The sequence below is a fragment of the Nyctibius grandis genome, chromosome 11 (assembly GCF_013368605.1).
Source record: "Nyctibius grandis isolate bNycGra1 chromosome 11, bNycGra1.pri, whole genome shotgun sequence".
NCBI classification, from domain to species: Eukaryota; Metazoa; Chordata; class Aves; order Nyctibiiformes; family Nyctibiidae; genus Nyctibius; species Nyctibius grandis.
In genome coordinates, this window is record NC_090668.1 from 3,255,662 (window position 1) to 3,274,876 (window position 19,215).

Consider the following 19,215-nt stretch of genomic DNA (forward strand, 5'->3'; position numbering starts at 1 on the left):
GTAGAGCATAAACACATAGAACAAGTTAGGGTATAGCTGCTTTGGCTTTCATCTCCAAGTAATCGGACAAAAATGCTGTATTAAGTAGGCTATTAAATCACATTTAAGCATATTTTCAAGGAAATTAACTTCAGAGTTTCTTTTTGTTGCGTCATCTTGTTCACCTGCCACCTGAAATAAAAAACTTCCTCATCGACCTTCATCTCCTTCATGTGGGAGAAAGAGAACCAATGTGTATTGAAGATGGAAAAAATACTACATACAAAACATGAGGTTCTTCACACAAAAAAGCAAGTTCATGGACTCAAACAAGCAAAATTACAGAAAGCTAGACCTCAAATGGTTAACATATCCCACCAGAACTCTGTTCCAATGACAGCCTTCATTCTTATGAACATCGTAAAAGTTTTCCAAGCACCAGTTTTACAGGCAAATTTAACTTGAGTTTTGAAGTACATAACAGGAAATAATTCCTTTGTGAAGTAAAAGGTCTAATATATATTTTTATCCAGTGCTACAGACCTAAACACCTGCAGCAAGAAATGCTTAGAAGACGGGCTTTAATATATCCCTACAGTCAGCAAAGAAACTGAGTTTCTGGCAGCATTCCTGCAAGACATTCCAACAAGTTACCCAACAAGCCTCCCCACCCCGTATGCACTTCATTCATTATTCACATTCAAAGGCAGGTATATATTTTAATTGCTATGGGGACACTTACATAATCCACGACTCTTCCGAGTAACTTCACACCATCTTCTCGTGATCCACAGCTCTCTGCCAACTGTAGATGCAACGCTGGAGAAAAAGATTCTCCCACTACTTTTAAGCCAGAAATCCTAAAACAAATAAAAAGCCTTTAACGCACATCCTACGTGTTCAAGTTCTAGATAATAACTGTTTCCCCTTTCTAGGTGGTGAGTGAGAAGAGAGGGATATTTCACTTCACTAATACTAATGCAGACAAAACACGTGCATTTCAGCTTGCAATAGGGAAAGACAACAAAACTTACCACATGAGTGTCTTTCTTCAGGAGTTTAGTAAATGAAGCTTCAGCAAGTTTGTGTAACAACAGGGACTCCTCCTTTTCCAAAATGGATTAATGATTCAGAAATTTTGAAAGGATCCTTATGAAGATGTAGGAGAAATGTTAGTGTTAGGCCTATATGTTGCTGATAAAAACACAGCTGGCTAAATCAAGTCTTTGGAGTCTCTATTAAGAAAATAAATACTAATAAATCTTTTTACCCACTTATGTGATAAGAAGAAACAAGGTTTATTTTTTTGGACTTCTGATTTTAAATTACTTCCTGTAGAAAATCTTTACAACATCATCTGTCAGTCAGAAGCTCCTCTAGAACTAGTTCTATTACTAGAGTTGCTCCTACATCTGTACGTAGGGACAGTTGTTAATGGGGTTCCTAGAATTCGATTGGATGATTGACATTCGATTGTCAAAAAATGACTGACATATGATTGTCATTGTCCTGACACATCATATCATCATATTCAGGACTGAGTTATTCCCCTCCAAAAAACTGTATCCAATACCCAAGCGAGACCTCTGGTCTCCAGAATTAACAGGTCCCACAAACACTTGTCTACAATCAGCTGTAATTTTGATTTTGTGACTGTTTGGGAATTTTGGGAATAAATTAGCATTTGATAGAAACTTCAGTTGTGAATCCTTTTTCTGACTTAGCAGGGGAAACTGGTTATGTTCTGAAGGCTAAATGACCAAGTTAGCTATTGAGAATTTAAGTCTCCCTCAGAGCCACAAAGGATTTTGTCACTTACCACAAAATCTGCCATTTCATCTTTCACATTTGCAGGGAGAATCACTTGGCAGGACTGAGGTGAAGGCACTACGGTGAAGAAACCACAGGACAAATTCTTGCTCTGTATTGTAGAAAAACAGGTACAGCAGGTAAAGAAGCACGGACAACTGCACGTTTCTTCTGAGTTGGCTCACCCTACTCGTGGAAACAAGCCGTTAGAGTGCTTACTTGTGTTCTGCAGCATTTGGTCCCAAACTGTTTTGTCACTATTTGACAAAGAAAAAGCTGTGCCTGTATTTGTTTGTATGACCATATGGTACGTGTCTGATCGGAGGAGTTGAGAGCAACGGGCAAAGCTGGAATTTAGCCTGAACTTGCTTGGAAATCCCTGACAGAATTTGCATGGATTCCCTTGCCGTGTGTGTCTGCTTTCACAATAAATAGAACAAAACTAACTTTAAAGAAAACGTAAGATCAGATGTCATTCAAACTTCAAGGTCTTAGTGTTCCTACAATCATACTACCAGCTTAGCTAAGTTTTAATTGGTGCACTCTCTTTATTCAGAACACTCATTCCACACCTGATCTTTTTATTCCTATGATGAAAGCAGCACAGAAAACATTATTGCCAACATTACCTACACACTTCACATTTGCAGGATCGACTCTTGGGCTTTCCTCTACAATGGCAAAGTACGTCCCACAGAATTCTGCTATGGGCCAAAACTTAAGAAAGGATTTAGGCATCTAAAATAGGATTCAGACGGGCTTCGCACACCCAAGTCCAAATCTGTAACTCAAAAATGTACCTGTTTAATCTCGAACATCTCATTAGCCATCCCCTGTTTGGTGTAAACATTCCTTGTATACCTGGACATTTAGATATTGCCAGAACTGCCCCAGCCACAGCAACCCAATGCCCAGTTCCACTGAGGTCCAGAAACTTTCCTGGCATGATGCTTGAGGCTCTTGACAACTCGTGCCTCATTCTGACCACCCAAACAGTTTTAGTCGCTGTCTTCTGAAAAGCACAGCTTGGAAGGACACTCTGGGGATGGTACTCGGTGTCATGCATTGGCCCAGCAAACGCCAGCCTAATAAATGAAGAGCTGGGCTCTTGACCTTTCTCAACATCTAAGCCCTCCAGGAGCGACTCGGCCACAAGACCCTATGCAGAAAGGCGGGACACACTCTACCCCTCTTACTGAAGCTGTGCCACTGCATGGAAACAAACGTGAGAGTCCTGGGGTGGAAGTGAGAAGGCGCAAGGGGAAGCCCAGCTGTGTGTCTCGGGCACTGAGCAAGGTGTAGGAAGTCTGTGAGACCCAAGGAAAAGGAAACAAGTGTGCTGGGTAGACCTTTAGAGATGCAGCACTGCTCAGCTGGCCAAGATGGCTCACATCTCCCAAAGGGAATTAGACACATTGATGGTAAAAAGCAACATTCTCCACACAATTGGTCTTAGCTACAGTTTCTGGATTAGGATCAGAATAGCAATAAACATGCTCTAATCCTACAGTATTAGGGTGATATATGGGTCACCTGGCTAAAAGGGGGTCCAGACACAACAAAACCAGTAACTTACGCACACAATGAGCTCACCAGTTTACTTCCCTCACAGGGCGAGTATTAGCAGTAACAAATGCACAAAGTCAGGGAAACCATGACTTCAGTGGAAACCAACACTCACTCCCACGAGGCAGGGATTCGACATATTCTCGGTCCTGTCGTTACACGGTGCACCAAACTGGCCTGGGATCCCTCATGATTTAAGTGCTCTCTGCAGTGCTGATGCAAGAGGGCTTACCTGGCTGACACTGGAAACCAGTAAAATGTTTCTGTCTAATAAAAAAACCCTGCAAATTACCAGAGTTTCATGCAGTTCTGCCACAACGCATCCTATTACTCTTCTCAAACTCTGGATAGCCGTACTGCTGTGCCAGACAGAAACAGCGGGCCAGGATCTGAATTTTAAAGATAACGACAGCAGTACGAGTCAAACGCTTTCCAATAGCGCATTTCATGTGCTCGTACATAAAAGAACAGTAAAGTCAAACTCTCTTTCCAAATGTTAAAACGCTCCCTTATATTGTATTTTAAGGATTATCCCATTGTGTTTTAAGCATTATCCCATGCTAAAATAACAAAAACTTGGTATTTATTAGTACTTTAAAATAGGCTTTGACACAAATGAAAAGCTAATCTAAACACACTTGTTTATTCTCAAAATTTAAACACAAACCCTGTAATTTTCAGTGACCATAGATACGAAGAAAACAACATGAGAACTCGTTACTAGCTTTAAAAGTTTCTCTTTGTATGACTGGACTGACAGCCTGCTAGATCTCTGCAATTACTTGCTGAAGATTTCTCTGGCAAAACTGCGTACCTGAGGCCAAGCTTCAAAATCAGAAATTTCAGCTGTGGGTAACGTGCAAGATTACGTGCTGCTTTTTGCAGATCCCTAAACAAAATACACGTTTACCTATGTCTCCAGGAAGCAGGTGCTTATTAATGGCAGGTGAAGTTTTAGCTGCGCTTTCTTCAATGCTAAACGTGTTTTTGCATAGGGGGTCATTCGTATTATGTGTGTTTACTGGTACAAGAAAAACTTGAGATACAAGTGAGGGGAAAAAAAGGCGTATTTTCTCTCTCCTATACACAAAAAATATGCATTTCTGTTTATTTTCACTTACCAGAAGCAGTGAAATATTTTCCTTTAACAAAGCAAACATATTCTCTCTGCTGCAGAGCATTTTTCCTCATCACCTGTACTATGGGAAGGATAACAAACACCGCATCAATGTAATACTGTGTATTTCCATTCCAGTCATCTCCGAATAGTTGAGACATTTCAAGTGGATGCAGGATTTATGAAAATGAGTAATTTTAGCTGAGCACACCAAAATGTTCATACTAGATGCTGAGCATATTGCCTAGACATTTGAGTGCCTCTAAGGGGGAAACACCAACAACACAAGCATTCAGCAGCCAAGAAAACAAGTCTGTTAATTTAAGTACTTCTAGATGAAGTCACGTAGCCTGTCTTCCTGGGTATATTATGGCCCTTGATTACTGCTCAGGAACGCCCCACAGTTTCACATAGCTCTTGGAAAAAATCCATAGTGAAAACACTTTACAAAAATAAATAGCCAGAGAACTGCAGGTAATAAGGGGGTCACACACCCTGAGACTGTGTGAAACACAGCATGATGCTCCTATGCTATCTATCCTCTGCTAGCTTGCTCTTCCATGAACTTCAGGGATTAATTTCACAGGAAAAGTGATAATGAGAAGACAGGACCCACACCTGGATCTTCCAAGAAAACCTCAATATTAACCCCCTTTCACCTCCAGCTTCTTTGGCTAAACACATGAGCACTTCAAAGTTATCCATTGGTCTACACCTTGCTGTTCCAGTGCCATCTGTAACACAGATGTTTTAAAATTCTCTCTTCGCTCTTGATGCCTGGCAAAAGCAATACTGTGATGTCTGTGAAAAGTAAAAGAGCAGGAATAACCAGTGCCCTTTTGGGCTATGTTCTATTGACTAGAGACACAGCAGCTAGAACAGAGGCTGCTTCCACAGCAAGATGCTCTTTCCTCCAATTGCTTTCTCAAATCCATCAATACTACCTTAAGGGACAATAAAGAAACACACAAAGGTGTGTGCTAGCAGCCTAAGACTCTTCCCAGGCTACTCCTCTTTTCTGGAAGTAAAGGCCTGTGTCACTCCCCTCAGTCACCAAACAAGATACTCAAATGCTAAACAGATTGGGCACCGGGCAAGTTTCATGCTGCCCATCAGCTGTACCAGAGCAGACTACCCCAAAGGCAAATGTTGCTGCCATTTTTCCATCTGTGACAACCAGAACTCCTTCACCCGTGAGTTACCTTACGACACCTTTCTTCTGCCCTGCTGGCTGCACAAACAATGTCTGTGGCCAAAGCAGTACACGTATGCTGAACTCTTTTTTTTTTTAAATATAAAGGGTTGAAGTAGCCAAAACTTGTTCAAACCTTGCCATGTGATACCATCTCTTAGCTCTGCTCAAAGCTGTTAAGAGGTTATTTTTTTTCACCTAGCTGTTTTCAACTCCTTCCTTAGCCCAGCGTAACAAATGTGTTTATAGAAAGATGTGTGGATACATGCTGGGGGATATTGTTACAATATTGTTATAGGTAGCGGAAAAATCAAGGGCAAAAGTAAATTGCAACATAACAAAGAAGGGATTGAGAAATGCTGAATCTACAATGAGGATTGCCAAGCAGGTGCTAGGCTAGCATGAGAAAGAGGAAGAAAGTTGCAGCTTGCTGATAGGAGGAAGGAGCGCTTGAAACTGCTGAATCGGTATGTGGCCTCACTTATGATCATAGTCGCAAAATGAATAGACAAAGACTATCAAGAAATAGAATGAAACGTTAAACAAAGCACTGCTTCAGAATAACCGTGAAAGTAGAAACATGTACTATATAAAAAGAGCTATGCTGCTTGCAATAAATCATCATTGATCTGAATCTCATCTGTGCGTGCTGTCGTTACTGCCACAATTGGTGACCCTGATGTGATCGTCCGGCCTGCGAGGCACGTTCGGAAGAAGGTTTTTGCTGGTGGATCAGCAGCGGACAGAGCTGCTTACCCGGGAACTTGGTAAGGAGACACCGTGGATTCGGTGAGGCACCAGGGGCACGATGGGGGGTACGATAACTAAGGAAGAGGGTACCGTTTTGTCTATGTGGCAGTCAGTCTTAAAACAACGGGGGATAAGTCTCCCAGACCCATCGTTTTGCGGAAAATGTTGATATGGGGGAAGAAGAACAGGTGTGATGCATCCCCTATTACTGCTTTCGGTTTGGCAGTGTGGGAAGGCTTGGGATCTGCCCTCTTTGAGGCAGCGACATACGGAGATAGAGCTGCTGTAGAACTATTAATAACTTGGCGTGTGATGAAAGAGACTGTACAAAAGGTAAAGCAGCAGCAAGATAAGGAGGAAAAAGGAGATAATCCGGAGCCTCCTAACCCTCCTGTGCCGTGCATCAGTGGCATTGGTGCTTCAGTAGGCAAGAAACAGAAACAAACAGAAGAGGCGCCGGAAAAAGTGAGGACGCCTGTACCTACTGCTCCCCATGCAGTAGCGGAATACTACAAGAATTTGAACAGTGAGGGAATAACTCAGAAACCAAAACACTTAGAGCAACTATCCCCTTCCAATCCAACGCGACTGCTCAGCGAAGTAATATCAGAAGCTGCCGACGATGCTCGCTCTCCCCCCCATCCCTCTACACCTCCGCTCTCCACAGAAGGCTCCTCTGCTAGAGAAGAAGAATTATCACAGGCACTCCATCGCTCAGTATCACAGAGCGCCCCTCTTGTAGACCTAAGATTGATACCCCTTCAAATAAATCCTTTAGTTTACCGGGCATTGCTGTGTTCCCTCGGGACCCTGGGAAATTTTGGGAGGCTGTAAAATCATCGGCAGCTCAGGAGGGGGAGTGGGAGGTGGTAGAGAAAAAAGGAGGAAAAGGGGGGAGGGGGCGAGCGGCGTTTGCCGTTTACTGTCTGCCACCGGTTTAACAGCCAGTCTGGCTTTGAACTGTGACAGATTTATTTGTAATTGTGGTAATTGTGGCACTCGTATAACTTTGTTCAGATATTCGTGTTAATTTTGAAACTTTGTAAAATGGGAAACAAACAGTCTACTGAAGGGGTGGATTAGAGTCCCACTGAAAGTGGTATAAGGGATTCGAGTCACCTGAAAATGGTATAAGGGGGTTGAGTCCCCAGCATCTTGTTATTTTGTGTTAAGGCGTTGGTTTTGTGTCTCTGTGTTTTAATACTGCTTTTGTGTTCTGATATTATTTTGCAATGGCTAACAAACCCTTGGTGGAAGGGGGATTCTGAAAAATCTCCTCTAGGATGTATATTGAAACATTGGAAAAAGGTGTGGGGGGGGAGACACTCTCACCCAGAGGCAGTTTGTAGAATATTGTAAACACTGGTGGCCTTTGTATATCCTAGACCATAAGGAGAAATATCCAAAGAACGGGAGTGTAAGTTACAACACAATACTGCAATTAATGCTGTTCTGTAGACGAGAGGGAAAGGGGGATGAGATGCCGTATGTGAATTTGTTCTTCCAATTACAGGATGATTATGATGTGCGAAAGGAATGTGGTTTGATTGTAAGCGAAGGTGAAGTATTGGCGTTAGAGGCAAGGAAAAAGAAAGTGCCTGAGCGTTGTTGTTCTGGAGAGCCAGATTTGAATGCTACGATAAAGGCATGTGCACAAGTGGGTACTGTGGAACATAAGGCTCACGTTATGGCTGCGATTAGGACTCAGGTGCTACGATAACATGTGCCACTTTAAAATGACTATGTGATAGTGGTATGACTTGAGAGTTTTCAGAAATTAATGAAAGATGAGCAAACATACTGTGCTTTCTTTTCTCACCATCCAGCAGCTCTACCTTTCTCCAGCAGGTGGTAGTGCAAGCCCAGGTTCAATTTTAGTTTTACTGGTTTTCTTGTATGATTTTTTCTAATGTTTTTATGTGGTATGAAGGTTTATTGCATTCAGAGCACTGGTTATCATCAAAGGACAGATGCGATGTCGGGAGCTTGTGGCCAGAGATCCTGCATCACTAACTGTTCTTATTGCAGCTCGATACTTTGAGTGGTGTATGGCTAATAGCTTTGCTTTGCAAACAGCCATGGAGAATTTCTTGGGACAGGTTGTTTACCACTTGCCCTCCCATCCTGCTGTAAAATTGAGTGCGGAACTTCCAATTACCACGAGAGTGTTGCGTACAAACACTCCTGTGGATGGAATTACCATTTTTACAGATGGATCTGGAAAAAAAGGCAAGGCGGGCCTTGTCTGGTATTTTGAGGGCAAGTGGGAATCTAAGGTAGTACAAAAAAAGGGTTCACCTCAGGTGGTAGAATTACGAGCTGTATTAGAAGTATTTCAGAATTTTCCCATTCCCTTTAATTTGATTACTGATTCAGCGTATGTGGCTGGCATTATAAAACAATTAGACAGATCTGTTATAGAGCACACACGTAATCAGTGTGTTTTTGAATTGCTGCGAGCTCTGTGGCAAGAAATTCAAATCCGAACTGCACTGTTTTATGTTTTACATGTAAGAAGTCATACTAATTTGCCTGGGTTTATTGCAGAAGGCAATGCCCAAGTGGACTCTTTGGATTCTGACCCCACAAATTCCACTGCAATGACTATACAGGTGCCGGACAATAAACAGCAGGCACGTATGTCACATGAGTTTTTTCATCAAGGACATCGGGCACTGCGACGACAATTTCATTTGTCACACAGTGATGCTCGGAATATTGTGACTATGTGTCCTGATTGTCAGCAACTGCCGCAACCTACGCAGATACAAGGAACTAATCCTCGAGGACTGCAGGCCTTGGACATTTGGCAAACAACTGTAACTCACATTGCTGAATTCGGCAGGTCAAAATATATTAATGTAACGATTGACACTTTTTCTTCTTTACTTATTGCTACAGCACAAACAGGTGAAAATGCTGGTCACGTCATTCGACACTGGCGAAAAGCTTTTGCAACTGCGGGCATCCCTAAACAGATAAAAACTGATAATGGGCCTGCCTATCGTTCTGCTAAGGTGCAAGCCTTTTTACAGGCTTGGGGTGTTACTCACGTTACTGGCATCCCTCATTCTCCCACGGGACAAGCGATCATTGAGCGAGCACATCAGACTCTGAAACTCATGCTTTTAAAACAAAAAGGGGGAATGAGTGGTGAGACACCTGAAGCTAGACTGGATAAAGCAGTATATGTACTGAACTTTCTCCAAATTTGAACTGATAAAACTGATCCTCCTGTTGTAACGCATTTTGGGTCAATGAGGGGACGATCGCAGGTGGAACCTGGTGTAAAAGTTTTCATTCGAGATCTGCAAACCGGGCAGTGGACAGGAGCACATGATCTACTAACCTGGGGACGGGGTTATGCTTGTGTTTGTGTTTCCACAGATGTAGGACCTCGTTGGATATCCTGCCGTGGGAAAGGAAAAAGAAGTAACTCAGAATCAGGAGACAGTCACTTGAAGATGGGAGGGTTGTATATAGCTGGTTTTCTATATACTCTCATAGCAAGCCTTACAGCACGGATACCATCTCAACCGAAAACCAATGTCTGGGTTACATTAAAAATTTTTGCAGCTTCTTTACTAGTGCCTGGAGCAGCTGCTGCCAGAGCGTTAAGTACCTTGAATAAGTTGGGATGCTGGCTTTCAAAACAGACCAATGCTACTTCTGCGGCCTTAAGTAATTTGCTGTTAGATGTAGACTCAGTTAGACACGCTACACTACAAAATAGGGCTGCTATTGATTGTCTTCTATTAGCACAAGGCCATGGTTGGGAAGATTTTGAGGGAATGTGCTGCTTTAACTTATCCAACCACTCAGAGAGTATACACAAACAATTCGCCCAAATGAAAGAAAACATGAAACATATCACAAAGGAGACAGATCCACTATCCGAGTGGTTAGAGGGCCTGGGACTAGGAGGGTGGCTCGCTAGATTGATTAAAATACTATTGATGGGCTTGCTTGTGCTTTGCGTTATTGCGCTTGTGTTACCATGTATCCTTAAGTGTGTACAGAGCATGATAGAATCTGCTGTAAAAAAGGTATGGATGGTTCAAGAACTTATGGGATCTGCTGATCCTATGATGCCTGAAGAAAAGGTGGAAATATGGATGTATCCATGATCGTTTTAAAACAAAAAGGGGGAATTGTTGGGGAATATTGTTACAATATTGTTACAGCTAGCGGGAAAAATCATAACAAAGAAGGGATTGAGAAATGCTGAATCTACAATGAGGACTGCCAAACAGGTGCTAGGCTGGCATGAGAAAGAGGAAGAAAGTTGCAGCTTGCTGAAAGGAGTAAGGAGCGCTTGAAACTGCTGAACTGGTATGTGGCTTCACTTATACTTGCAAAATAAATAGACAAAGTGTATCAAGAAATAGAATGAAACATTAAACAAAGCACTGCTTCAGAATAACCATGAAAGCAGAAACATGTACTGTATAAAAAGAGCTATGCTGCTTGCAATAAACATGCATCAATGACCTGAAACTCATCTACGCGTGCTGTCGATACTGCCACAACTAATGACAGCCGGGATCCTGCTGTCCGTTTTCTCCATTGCAGTTCCACTGCAGCACTTTGCATTTTTATATCTTATTACTCTTAACTAGCACTTAATTAGCACTTCATGTTTCATCTTCAAACTGAGGGCCTCTCAAATACCACCAAATTTCACCTTTGTAAAAAACATTACTATCTTGCTGTCTTCACCTCACAGCATGCAAAAATCGTTTCCACTTTTGACCTGTAATTCCAGCATGTCTGATACTGCAGCTGTGATATCTTATCCACACTTAATTCTATGGTTTCAATTAGTGGAAAGTTACTAAAATGGCAAAACTGGCCTTCTGCACTTCGAGGTGATCAGTGACACTTGAGTTATTCTGCATCGCTACAGATTTCAACTTACGCTTCAACCCTCAAGTATGTGGGTACTGTAAATTGCACAGCATTCACCAGCACTGTGCACCACGGAACAGATGCGCACTGGAACTAGACTGAAACCGAGTCATGACATTTTCACTGGAATCATCACCTAACAAATCCAATTAACTTGTACCACCATAATAAACCCCCAGCTGAATGCAACTTTCTGCACACCCCTTGCCTCCCACCAGTCAGACAACAGCAACATGCCTCTGCATTTAGGAAATGAGGACATAAGCACTCAAACAAGGTCTACGGGATACCAAACACTTTCACTGCTTACGTCATTTTTAGGCAACTAACAATGCATTTCTTTTTGGTGGCTATCCTGGAAAATGAAGGGAAAAAAGCAGGAAGATGACTGGAAAAGAAAGGTGTAGGAAATAGCAAAAGCTTCAAGAAACAAGAGAGCAACTTCTTTAGAAGTTCTGACCTTTAAAAATCCTTAAACATTTTCAAAGTCTTTTCTCAAGATAGCAAATTAGGTATAAAAAAAAAAAGTATTTAAAACCTGCTTATTAACAAAGTCTGAAAATCAGCACATTTCAGTAAAACAATCTGCACATGACCATGCCTACGTCTCATCTTCTTCCATGTAGTTCTTTTATCCGTGAAAAAGTCAGGAAATTCATTATTGCAGATGCTGATTACTGTTTGCTAGCAATTCTTTGTGTAGCTTGACCACGGAAATCTAAGGATGGATCGAACTTAGATCTATAGTCTTTCACCAATAAAATATTCTGTCTGAACAGCCATAAATGGGAATTTTGTTACCATCGAGTATTCCGTAATATCAGCTATTTCTCGAACATGTAGAGGGTACGTGCACCTATTCCGGGTTAAGTACAGGTGCTTTAAAGGCCACTTAAATACTCCCACATTTTAAGCCTAAAGGCTGCATACAAAGGTACAGGGTATCACAGGCTGTTTAGATTCTGCAACTAAAGTTCACTGTCACCACTGACACCAAGGCAAAACTTCACTCAGTACAAACACGATAAACACAAATGAAGCTGGCTTATAAAAAAAATATTATCCTGGATAAAGCTGAAACAAAAAAGTTAACATTTGATCTTTCAGCCATTAATTGTACAGAACAGCCATTTCATTATCTTGTTATGCGAAAGAACAGAAAATGTCCAAAGCACTGAAAAATGACGATAGGAAATCAAACCCACCTCGTCAGTTATCATGAAGTGCTGATGTTACGCCTTTGGTGATCAGGCAGAGAGAGCAGCACCGCTGCCCACAAGAGCCGGCGGAGGTGCGCGGTCCCGCTGGCAGCCCGAGCCGCCCCAGCGCGGCTCCGGCCGGGGCTGCCCCGCTCCCGGCGCGCCCCCCCGGGGGGAGCTCCGCGCTCGGCCCGGCGGTGCCCGGGAGCCCGCATCCCCCCGGGAAGCCGCGGGGAGGCTCTGGGGGGACGGAAAGAGGCTGCCAGTGGGAGATGCACAAGAGCCGGTGTTCAGGGGCTGCAGGGGGGCCTGGGGAAGGGCTGCAAGGGAAGGAAGGAAGGAAGGAAGGAAGGAAGGAAGGAAGGAAGGAAGGAAGGAAGGAAGGAAGGAAGGAAGGAAGGAAGGAAGGAAGGAAGGAAGGAAGGAAGGAAGGAAGGAAGGAAGGAAGGAAGCTCGCTCCGTGGACCCTGCACGCCTCCCTCCCGCTGCCTCCAAATAAACAGATTCGGCTGCTCGGGGGAGAAAGTGGGGACAGGGACAGAAAGCTCGGAATCTCCTGTTTCAGCCCGCGGAGGACCACCGTCGTCCTCCCCCGACCCCCGCAGAAGGCGCCGCCTTCGACCACAGCCCCCCCGCCGTCCTCCCCCCGCCCGGCCGGTCGGGAGATCCCCGGAGCCCGGGACCCCGCAGGAGGGGCAGGGCGGCGAGGCAGGCCGCGCAGTTTGGGAGCGGGACCCCCTCCCAAGGGAGCAATAAAGGCACTAGGAAAAAGAAACGCGACGGGAACTGACCCCAAACCCGCGAGCTGGAACACGCCCGCCTCCCGCTCTGCCCCCGGAAAGCCCCCACACCTCCAGCTTGCTGCGGGCCCTCGCCCTTCGCGGTAACGCGACAAAGGGCAAGACCCAGGACCCCGGAGCTGAAGAACAGCGAATACAGGCACGTGTCACCTCTCGGGGACAGGGAAACGGATTAGCGAAAGCAACAAGGCAAGATAAGCTCTTTCAAACGCGCAATTGATTGACAAGTCCCCTCTAATCTGCAGCATCGCTGTTTGCCCTTAAAGACATCATCGGTCTCCTCCTGCACTGCGGTGCGATGAGGCTGAAGCCAGGAAAGGCGGCGGAGGAAGGCGCTGCTTGCCCGCCGAGCTCCCGCACTGCCCGGCGAGGACGGCACGGGAAGGGTTACAGCCCTGGCATGGAAGTGGTGCAGCCTGTCATCTCCCCCCTCAGGCCCTGGGCAAAGCCCCCCGGGAAGGAGCTTGCGAGCAAGGTTTATCTGCTGCAGAGGGGGAGAGGGCAATTTTCCAGAGAATGGTTTCATCAACGAGCTGAACCCAACAGCTCCTCCCTCCCCGGTGCATTTCACATCCCAGGGAAAACGAAAACCTTCAACCTCCCTTTTCGGCTGTGAAAGCGCCACACATCTTAGGCGTGCGTGGAGGGACAAAAAAAGAAAAAAGAAAAAAAATAGTTTCTGCGGCTTCTTCTCCAGGAACTGTAGCTCTTACACCATCGCGGCTCTCCCACCCCACACGCTCCCCAAGGGCCCCAGAAATCGCGGCGCTCGCCTCGCAGATGCCGCACAAACTGGCAACTGGGCAGCAGCCGCCCTGCCGCTGCCACGGCGCAAGGGCAGGTGTTAAGAAGGGCAGTTGATTGAGCCCGAAAAACAAGCGCGGAGCTCGCTGAACCGAGTCCTAGTGTTTCCCGAGCCCAAAGGCTGACCTCCTCAGTCCCCGAGGCTCGGGCAGGTCCACAGAGGAAAGGGGACCCTCTAAAGCTCAAGAACACAGGCAGAGAGACCCCGCCGAGCCTCCATCAGCGGCAAGGGCGGCGGCTGCCCCCTCGCCTTTAACCCCCCACCCTTCCGTCTGGTTCCCGCTGGGATTCTGGCAACACGCAACCGCCCAAGTAATAACACATTATTATAACCCCTCCGACGGGAGGGCTGGAGGGCGGGCGGAGTGAAGGAGGAGGCTCCGCTCATGCCATCCACCCCGAGCAACAACGAAACCCCCAACTTTTCCTCTGTTTTCTGCTTCTTTCCCCCTCCCCCCCAGCCGCCACCACCCACGCTCGGGGCGCTGAACCGGCCGAGGACAGGCACGGAGCACCCGCCGCCCGAGCGGGGCAGGGGCGCCGGGATGCGCCCGGGGGAAAGCTTTCAGCGAGCCCTCCTCGGCGCAGCCCCCGCTGCCCCCGCCTGCTGCCAGACCCCGCCCCTCGTGAAACACCGCAACAGCACGTTTGCATTTTGCCGAGAAGAACCAAAAAAAAGAAGAACGAAAGAAAGGAGAGGGGGAAGAAAGGAAGGAAAAGTAACCAACATCAACAACCGACGGGGGATGCCGGCGGCTCCGCCGGTCCCAAACGGACCCGCGCAGCTCTCCCACTAACCGGCGCAGCTTCCCCTGCCTCCCCTCTCCCCGCATAGCCCTTCCCGCACCGCCGCCCCTCCGGCCGGGGGTCCCGCTCCTTGCCTGCCGAGCCGAGGCAGAGGGACCGGGCGGCCGCCAGCAGGGCCACGAGGCGGCCCGCCGCCCCCCGCCGCCCCGGGGACCGTGCTGCCCGCCCGGCCGCCGCGGCTCGGAGCCCCGGGCCAGCAGCGCCTGCGGCCGGAGCGGCTGCCGCTGCCGCCAGCTCCTCCTCGGCACCGCCGCCCCGGGCCTGCGCCCCCGCTAACGGGCTGGCCCGGGCTGGGGGCGGAGGAAGCCGCGCTCCTTTCCCCTCCTCCCCCTCCGCCTTCCCCAGCATCCCCCTGTCACCCGGGGCACATCCGACACGGGGCAGGGAGGGAGGGGAGAGGCGCGGAGGGGAGGACAGGGTCCGGCACTTTTTTTCTCTGGTGCTTTCAAAAAGTCTCACAAAACAACTCGGGTATGGATCCAAATATTCTTTACACTTGACAGAAACTTCAGTTGTGAATTATTTTTCTGACTTGGCAGGTTTTGTGCTAAGTGACAAAATCCTTTGTGGCTATGAGGGAGACTTAAATTCTCAATAGCTAACTTGGTCTAGTCATTTCGCCTTCAGAACATAAGCAGTTTCCCCTGCTATTTCATCTTTCACATTTGCAGGGAGAATCACTTGGCAGGACCGAGGTGAAGGCACTACGGTGAAGAAACCACAGGACAAATTCTTGCTCTGTGTTGTAGAAAAACAGGTACAGCAGGCAAAGAAGCACGGACAACTGCACGTTTCTTCTGAGTTCAAGACTATGCTCATCTGATGCAGAATATTCAACAAAATATGGTTGATCATGCTACAAAATCCAATTATATGATAAGTAAAAATCGGAATCAAGTATTATTAACTTTTTATTTAAACAAGGATGTTTCTTAAAAATAGTCCTGTAGTCCTTGTAGCAGCAACCAAAAAGGCACATTAAGTACAAAACAACCAGAATACAGATCAGGAAGAATATAAAATTGTTAAATGGGCATTCTTAAATCAAAATCCTGAAATATATAGCTATAGTTTTTATTTTATAAAAAGGTACAGCTTTTTATAAGTCATTTCCCCATTGCCAGTTTCCTCTGATTGGTGTCATGTGTCCATCTGTGTAACGTCAATCTGTGCTTACTGAAAATCCTGACAGCAGAACCTCCAAATATTACTATGGGCATTTTATGTGCACGTACCGCTTTGTATTTCAGTAGTATTTGTACCATCTAAACTCTTATTAGTTATCTGTGAGTCTTCCCCTCTCAGGTATAGCTGTTTAGAGAGAAAACTTAACGGACACCATTTTAGTGCTTCAAAGTGGTTTGACTAAGCTAGTATTTAGTTGCCGTTTCAAAACCTTGGTTCATTCTTTATGTCGCTTATGACTCCTCTTCAAGACTGGTGTAAAGGCCCCCTGACTGAACATACTGCAATGGGATTACACCAGTTTGACAATTCAGAGGTTTCAGTTTAGATGTTTTAAAGGAAATAATATGAAAAACCTCACCCATAGTATCAAACATGCATATAAGTACAATATGAAATACAGGAAGCAAATAGTATTTAATATTAATTTACTACTTAGATAATGGAATTCTCTGGCCAGGCATTCTTAAAAACTGGCTTCCAAAAACGGTTAGAGAAAGATATAAACAAAAAAGAATTTAAGTCCCTCCTATAATTCAATAATAAACGACATAATATAGCACAAAATTCTCTCTTAATGTGTTATTTTCTCCCTTTTGGCAGTATTAGGAACAGCTCTCTCCCTTTGGGGCAGGGGGGCAATAATTCCTTGACATTTATTTGAAGTTCCTACGTTCTGAGAATAAGCAGAGAAAATGATACATTTTAGATGTTTATGGAGAAAACTGAATGTTCATATCCATTTTTGAAAACGTTTAAGGGTTTGAAGAAATAAATTTTAAACTTTTTCAGATGCAACTTATGAAAAAGTCCTGTATGTAACAGCGATATCCCATTGTAAGGAATGCTGGTAAATGGTAGGATTTGAATTGCAAGTACCCTGTGTCATTCACCAGTTCCAAAAGTCAGCATTCTTCCCCTCGCTGCATTTGTACCATTCTGGAATAATCTTCTTACTTAGTCAGGTTTCAATGCCATCAGTGGAAGAACTTGAATATCTGAAGTGAAGTCACTATATGGTGTAAAACACTTATCCTGATCAGTTGGGGAAAGACGAATCCAAATGAGCAGTCTCATTCAATACAGACTGTGCAGCTTCCTTAAGAAGTGATGCAGCTTTGTCCAGTTCTTGTTCTGTTTGTTCCACTGTTGTCACTACTCGAATACTAGAAAAAGGAAACCAGAACATACACAGTAAACTTTACTCCTTGCCTTCAGCTTTAAACTTTTTTTGGACTAATTTTAACACGTTAAGATCACTATCTCTAGGGAAATTATTATGAATTCAAATTCAACCAGAAACAAGACATATGACTGCACAGAAATCGTCAGACTAACTTTTTTCCCCCCATACGCCCCACAGACATTTGATTGTTATCTTTTTTACCTGCAGATGCGCAGCTCGTGGAAATGTGCCTGGTAACAGGCAACATGCTGATCACAGATTCAGGGAGTTTTGATACAGTGATTTCAGGGTATTGGCATCCTGTAACAGTCACTGAAAATATACCTCAAAGTGGAGCCTTTCCCACGTTTTACAGGACCAACTATTCAAGCCAGTCTACTGAGCAAAATCCCATCATTGTATGAAAAGAGAGAGAGTCATATCCAGTAAAATGATGTATTGACTTTCTACTAACCTGGGTGGAGGAAGACATTTTTCTTCTTTCTCCAGAGAGTGGGCCTGAGTTAATGCAATACCACTGTTCATGCACTACAAATAAAGAAATACAGGAGTCATTAATCTGCAAACTTCTGATGGCATATCCTTTTGATCACCAAACACATATAACTAACTTTTATGAGTTTGGTGTCAGGATAACTCCAAGTTCTTTCCCAAATGGAGGTTTTGAAGGTCGTGCAAGACAATCTCTAATTTTAGTAGAGCATAAACACATAGAACAAGTTAGGGTATAGCTGCTTCGGCTTTCATCTCCAAGTAATCAGACAAAAATGCTGGATTAAGTAGGCTATTAAATCACATTTACGCATATTTTCAAGGTAATTAACTTCAGTTTCTTTTTGTTGCGTCATCTTGTTCACCTGCCACCTGAAATAAAAAAGTTCCTCCTCGACCTTCATCTCCTTCATGTGGGAGAAAGAGAACCAATGTGTATTGAAGATGGAAAAAAAACTACATACAAAACATGAGGTTCTTCACACAAAAAAGCAAGTTCATAGACTCAAACAAGCAAAATTACAGAAAGCTAGACCTCAAATGGTTAACATATCCCACCAGAACTCTGTTCCAACGACAGCCTTCATTCTTATGAACATCATAGAAGTTTTCCAAGCACCAGTTTTATAGGCAAATTTAACTTGAGTTTTGAAGTACATAACAGGAAATAACAAAACACGTGCATTTCAGCTTGCAATAGGTAAAGACAACAAAACTTACCACATGAGTGTCTTTCTTCAGGAGTTTAGTAAATGAAGCTTCAGCAAGTTTGTGTAACAACAGAGACTCCTCCTTTTCCAAAAAGGATTAATGATTCAGAAATTTTGAAAGGATCCTTATGAAGATGTAGGAGAAATATTAGTGTTAGGCCTATATGTTGCTGATAAAAACACAGCTGGCTAAGTCAAGTCTTTGGAGTCTCTATTAAGAAAATAAATACTAATAAATCTTTTTACCCACTTATGTGATAAGAAGAAACAAGGTTTATTTTTTTGGACTTTTGATTTTAAATTACTTCCTGTAGAAAATCTTTACAACATCATCTGTCAGTCAGAAGCTCCTCTAAACTTGAAAAAATAAAATTATACTCTAGTATGGAAAGCATCTTGCATTATTTCTACAATGCTATTTCAATTCACAGTCCATTCCAGAGAGACAAATCAAACTGATACTCTTCTCCAGCCACAAAATGGCAAACACTGGGGTGTCACTCACCGACACTTACAAACTAACTAAGCACAGGCTATTTCTGTAATGCACAAGGCACACACACTGCATTTGTCTCACTACTGCACACATATCTAGGCATCGGGGATACAGCATTTGGTAACATACAGGACAAGGAAAAGCAGTCCAAGGTCCAGCTACAAGGTAGCAAGACAATACACAGTATAGCCATGTAATATATCTGTTCTTAGTTA

At 44.4% G+C, this 19,215-nt stretch overlaps 1 protein-coding gene, 1 long non-coding RNA gene and 1 pseudogene across 2 annotated transcripts in view; 1 reads left to right on the forward strand and 2 right to left on the reverse strand.

Annotated features, from left to right (window-relative positions):
* LOC137668903 (protein FAM118B-like) overlaps positions 1-19,215 on the forward strand; it is a 398,331-nt gene that overhangs the window by 114,187 nt on the left and 264,929 nt on the right. The gene's annotated exons all lie outside the window — the stretch shown is intronic.
* LOC137668860 (serine palmitoyltransferase 1-like) overlaps positions 1-19,215 on the reverse strand; it is a 283,413-nt pseudogene that overhangs the window by 2,116 nt on the left and 262,082 nt on the right.
* Positions 15,881-18,625, reverse strand: LOC137669009 (uncharacterized). Its single transcript, XR_011049027.1, has 3 exons — positions 18,515-18,625; positions 17,757-17,830; positions 15,881-17,282 (listed from the first exon to the last, which is right to left on the reverse strand). It is a non-coding gene; the product is annotated as an uncharacterized lncRNA (long non-coding RNA).